We start from the raw sequence: 6,252 nt of genomic DNA on the forward strand, positions 1-6,252 counted from the left end.
TTCCCTCCGCACTCTTCTTCCTTTGTCTTTGTGTTTATCTTCCATGATCGTCAAATCGTGCCAGCTAAGATCTCAGAGTCTTAGACGACAGATGCACCCCTTTCTCCCCCCGCCCCCCCCACTCCCATGACTGCCTACAGAAAGCTTGAAGCCAATATGTACCAGGAAAGCCAACTCCTGTTAAGCATCAGATATGTCCTCTACAGCACGAGGACTAACCAACCCAACGCGTACCGGTCTCTGTTCCATACAGGACATAGACCGCTATCAAATCAGTGGTCACTTTGGGCATGCAGGATGGACAATCAACCTCCAAGACAGTCTAGTACACACGTGATTCCTTAGAACAAACAGCACCATGGGCTGAATGAGCATGTTAAGTAACGCCGTTTTTCATTACGCAATTACGTTACCAATTGGTGGTGGGTGTGCTGTACACAACCACCCAGACAAACCAACACAACCATCCAACAACAACACAACACACCACACAACCACACACAATCCACATTACAACCCAAACACCAACTACACACACACACACACCACACACACACACACACACACAACACACACACACACACATATAGTGGCTTGAGAAAGTTCACACACCCTGGCTAAAGTTGATTAAAAAGAGGAATTCAAAAAGCAAGGGAACTTCCTCAGGATGCGTAGTATCCTGGATCCATGAAGTAACTGGCCTTTAATAGTAAACATGTGCCTGCCTCTATGGGAATTTAACATAGGGGTGTGTATACTTATGCCCCCTGTATTTTAAGGAAGAACATTTATTTATTTACAATACATTTATCATTCACAAAAAAAGTCCTTAAAAGTTTTATATATCTTTTGTTCTAAAGTAACTTCCTCCTTCAAAACAAAACCACTGATGAAGCGTGACCATCCATCTAGGACAGGCATGGAGATCGGTGGCCTGGTATACGCCGGGCTGCGTCATGGCTCCATCGTCAGGTGTCAATCAGTTTTTATTTAGGCCACAGACAGATTGTCAGCGAGGACTTTGTACTATGAATTCTCCAGGACTAAAGTAATAAGTTTAAGATTGGGAACATTTCCATTTCATATTTTAAGTAAATAATGTGGCCTAATTTGACCCCTTGTTTCTAAGATCTTGACTGTCTCTTAGGTCTTTACTTGGACCTCTTTGGACTCGGTCTTGACTATTCCTGGTCCTGTCTTAGACTTGACTACAGCTCTGCTTTAAATTAAACCAGCGATTACTGGTCCCAGCACAAATCATCATGTGTACAATAAAAAATGTACAGAAACAAACCTTAGCAGCTCTGCTGTTTATCCCTCAAATTTCGGACAAAGGGACAACAAAGTAAATTTAGGATAGGTTTCAAATTGGGCCATTGCTCCAACAAGTTCATGTTCTGTCTATCATTAGTGTACATATCAGTGTTGACCATGGTAATAACCAGGCCCAAATTTTAAATGTTTTTTAAATGCAGAAAATCTGCGTCCACAGATTCCATGTTGCCCAGGTGATGGGAGAAGCTTCAGCTAAAACAGTAATACATGAACTTATCCAACTCAGTCCAATGGGCGGGACCAAAGCCAAAGAGCTGTTAATTAAAAGGTGAGAGTCTTAAGAAGCTTACAGGCTTAGCAGAGCTCCCTTTCTAGCAGATAGTGGCGTGGCTGGTTGAGGCCCAGCACCACAACGTTTTACCAGTAATCCAAGCATGCCCATGGTCCATGTTGTTATTCCCTGTACCAGGCGGACCCTGCACTTCTGCCTGAGCACCAAGCTGACTCCGATATGCTCTACAGAACCAACAACTCAGTTAAATGGAAAATGGAAGTTCTCATTTCACAGCTGGTCTGTACCAACATGCATACTGAAGAGTTTCAGATAACATAGTGGGGCATTTTTTGCCATTTGCTGCTTTTCTGCATACCGTTTTATGATTTGAAATTATTTACTGTGCCATTCGAGCCAGAAAACTAGGGAGCCAATCCGAAGGAAAGCATAAGGGCCGATCCGGGCAGATTTTAAGGTATAGGCCGATCAAAATCTCCTTTGTGTCCAAGGAAACATTAAGAGGACATTTAGAAGAAGAAATAGCTTGAGCCCAACTTAAATGCGCATTTTTATACATGACAATGGACTTTGTCCCCCAACACCTGGAAGGCAACTTTGCAGCAAGAATAGAGAGAAGGGATAATGAAAGCGGCCAGCAACTATTCCAGTTCACATAGGGGCATGAGAGTATTGTTTTCAGGAAGACTTGGAATACATGTAAATCTATACTAACAATGTGTATTTAAAATGTTGCGGTTTTGAAAACACAGTAGTGAATGCAAGAAGTCCCAAAGCCTCACAAGGCTTAGTTCAGGTTTTGAGAAACCCCAGGTTGCAGCTTGTTGGTCCTGCAACGGCAAATGGCATGCCAACCAAAAGTTCTTCGACAATACCTCCTTAATTCCTCCCACACCTGGGTTTTTGTATTGGCGATCGCCGCAGCCCTTCTGGCCCCCCAGTACACGTCTGCTGCTTCAGGAGACCCCTGGGCCAACAAAACATGGAGAGTACATTTCTGGTTATTCCTGACTACATTGGAAGAATACTGGAATATGGTGTTGTGGTCAGCAGGACAACCAGGTGCGTGAAACTAACGAAATACGTCACATTATCAGATCCTTTCAGCTTGCAGCAACTCTGATCATGTACAGATGTATCAGATCGGAACTATTTCTCGACAAATAGTTAATCCGTCTGCCCGGCGCTCTGTTCATAGCCCTATACACCTGCCAACTTCACTGTGTTGAGAAGACTTTAGGAAGCAGTACACAGGCAACGGGCCGGACCATTGTTTGCCAATGACTGCATTTGGTAAATAGAAGTCTACTATCTCGCAGGGAGAAACCATTCATGGAGAACTGCAGTGGTGCGGCCCTTGAAGATGAACTGCGTCTGACCTCAGAGGGCTGCATAAGTCCCAGACGGAGTTAAGACAACCCAAACATACATGAGCTTGTGAAGTAAACCCTTGTACACACAAACACACTCCCTGGTCTCCGAGTACACAGTCAGTTCTAGTTCAGTACCAACAGGCAAACTGAACTGGATGAATGCTTAAAGTGATAAGAAGTACATCTCCTCCATTTTAATCACTACACCATGGTTCGCTGACAGCTCAGTGAACAACAAGTCAAACTGAAAGACCGCACAGCCAAGAAACAATCCTTAGTTTGGTGTTATGGAATGTTAACACAATATATTAATTTATGACACCTCTCAGGAAATACGACACCATGACTTGTTTGTTCAATTGCCAGATATGTCCATATGTTTATGTTGAACCGGCCATTTGAATTAAGATAATACTACATTGTCCAAGTAGGAGATTCACCGTGGACATCGCTGTTGTCCTTCAGGAACACAAAAAAAAAACCTATTTTAATAAACTTATGACCTCACATGAACCTTCTATTACTAGTACTGGCTTTTCTCCTACTAGACACAACAATTGCTATAAATGACGCAACACACACCACACACACACACACACACACACACACACACACACACACACACACACACACCACCACACACACACACCACACACACCACACAACACAGGATACCTTCAGATGAGTCTTTGACCTAGGTTTCCATCTTCCAGACCCTTGTCTCTCTCTTCTTTCTCTCTCTGCCTTTCAACTGCTGCCCCGGCATCCTAAGGCTCCACAGAGCCAGTGCTTCGTTCTGACGGCCTGGAGACCCCACCCACACCCAGCATGGAGGGAATGTGGACGTGGGTGCTGCGGTCACGCTGGTGTGTCAGGGCCCCGAGAACAGCTGGCTATTGTCCCGGCAGGGCTCCACGAGTTCACACATACACACACGCCCACATATATTGCACACTAAGAAGGCTAATCTTTCTCTTCTCCAAAGACAGAATATTCCTCGTTCTTCTGCCCCGGCTGTGACGGAGCCTGGATTCCCACCACACCTGGTACTGAACCTGACGTCTACCCCACCCCAATAAAAACTGATCTGATGGTTTCATTGTGTAGGCTTACATACACATTAGTAAGTGACTGACATCTGGCCAGCATCAATTATTCATGAGGATACTTTACACTAAACACTAAAAAGCCACACACACACACACACACACACACACACACACACACACACCACACACACACACACACACACACACACACACCACACACTACCTCTGTCTGACAGTGGATAGTGTTGGCAGACTGACAACTACTCCCTTCTCACTTTCTCTCCTTCTGTCTCACCTCACCTCTCTGTCTACCCTGCTCCCCCCCCCCCCATCACCACCGCTCCTTGCCCCTCCCTCTAAGGTCATCCCCCCCCAATTGTCACCTACAGTCTTGCATCTCAGCAGAGAGGAGGATGCGGAACCTGATCTCTATGCTGGAGGCTACGTAGAGTAAAGTGGGGGAGGGGGGGTGTTGGAGAGTCCCTGGGGTAAAATGTGATACGCCACTGTAAAACCAAAACTCTGCTATGAGGATCAGCTGATGTTAAATAAAAATTCAAGGGAAGCTGAGAGGTACAGCACTGAGCTGTGCTGTGATTTTGGCACAGTGGCCAAAATCAGAACTGCAGCTTACAAAACACCCTTTGGTCCTAAAGACTTTTAAAGAGACTGTAAAAATAACAACGCTTCCGGGTCTTAAAAGTGAAGCCAAAGTGGAAGTGGGCTAATCTTGCATTCTATCTCATTTCCGGCAGTTGACAACTCCACAGGCTCCAAAAGGAAGTCTGTTTCTTTAGAGTCATTTGCTAGTTTCAAGTCTTCTTCATTACAGCATGATATTCATTTAGTAAATAAAAGGTCCCATTCATTTTAATACATTTTAAGGCAGGGGATTTTTTAAGGCGTGGCTACAGACCAACCTTCCAATCAGAACAGAGGCCATGGCACGGTGACATTAAAATAAACCAGAACTTGCTTTTGGCTGTTGTCTGTGTTTTCATCTTGCCTTCTTACTGTGTGTTTTCACTTCATCAATGTCAATTGGAACATTACGATCGGCTAAAAATGTCTTGTTCAGCGTTCTGCCGACGACGTTAGCTACTGCTAGTATTAGCCCGTAACTTAAGGGAAAGTCTGCTGTCCATGCAGGTAAATGGCAACAGTTCCCGGATGTCGGCGTCGACCCTCCGGTAAAACCACTAGATGACTCGTTCGCAACGACCCCTGTAGCGTATGGCTTAGCTCAGCGCCGTTGTAACCATAAACAACCCTGGCTTTGCAGCATCATCCTCCCCAGATCCACCCTCCCATCAAAAATCTTTATGTCACATAAAAAAAAAAAAAAAGATTGCAACGGCCATATTGCCAAACTTGAGGCTTCAAAACAGCAGTGCACAAACCAATGAATGACGTCACTGCTGCTACTTCCATTATGTTTACAGTCTGTGGTCCTAAATGACATACACATCCATTTCAAAAGCATGTAAATAAGGACTAAGTATCAGGATGCTGAGCCAAACAGGGGACAGTCAATAAACACACTGATGCACTGCATTATGGGCTTGGAAGTAAGAGGCACTAGAAACTTTTTTTCAATACTGGGTGACAGGCTTGGGAATTGAACTGAATGGGCTGTCATTTTCAAAATCCGAAACAACTCAAAGATCCTCAGACTCATGTTTTTGTAATCCTCCGTGTCCTCCTTGGCTACAAGCAACTGCATCGAGGAGGGGGGGGTGCGCAGTCAAAGAAGGCTTGTATCATGTGGACATGCTATAAGTGTTGTTGTCAATACTTAGAATTCCTCATGGGGGAGACAGAAACTACGTACTATATCTTTAACTCAGACTGATATGTAATACTAGACTGCTGAGTTAAAGAGGAGATTTTTTTTTTTGGGGGGGGGGGATTTGTGGTGTCAAGTGTCTGCTTTCCACAGACAACTGGAGCAGTATCAATCAGATTTATAACACATGGATCATTAAACTTGCTGTCCTCATATATGGAATTTCCAGGTCTTTTAAATTCAATTCAATTTATAGTATCAATTCATAACAGCAGTTATCTCAAGACACTTTACAGATAGAACAGGTTTAGACCACACTCTATAATTTACAAAGACTCAATAATCCCCACAACAATTCCCCCCCAGAACAAGCATTTAGTGTGACAGTGGCGAGGAAAAAACTCCCTTTTAGGAAGAAACCTGGGACGGACCCAGGCTCTTGGTAGGCGGTGTCTGACGGGGCCGGTTGGGGGTGTA

The 6,252-nt window shown here is 44.4% G+C and overlaps 1 protein-coding gene across 1 annotated transcript in view; it reads right to left on the bottom strand.

The window, feature by feature from the left end:
* arhgef4 (Rho guanine nucleotide exchange factor (GEF) 4) overlaps positions 1-4,961 on the bottom strand; it is an 83,806-nt gene extending 78,845 nt beyond the window's left edge. The window contains exon 1 of the mRNA XM_032504354.1: positions 4,956-4,961. The gene's annotated coding sequence lies outside the window, so the exon portion shown is untranslated. The remainder of the gene's footprint in view (positions 1-4,955) is intronic.
* Between the last annotated feature and the right edge of the window lie 1,291 nt (positions 4,962-6,252).

This window comes from Etheostoma spectabile, chromosome 22 (assembly GCF_008692095.1).
Source record: "Etheostoma spectabile isolate EspeVRDwgs_2016 chromosome 22, UIUC_Espe_1.0, whole genome shotgun sequence".
Taxonomy (NCBI): domain Eukaryota; kingdom Metazoa; phylum Chordata; class Actinopteri; order Perciformes; family Percidae; genus Etheostoma; species Etheostoma spectabile.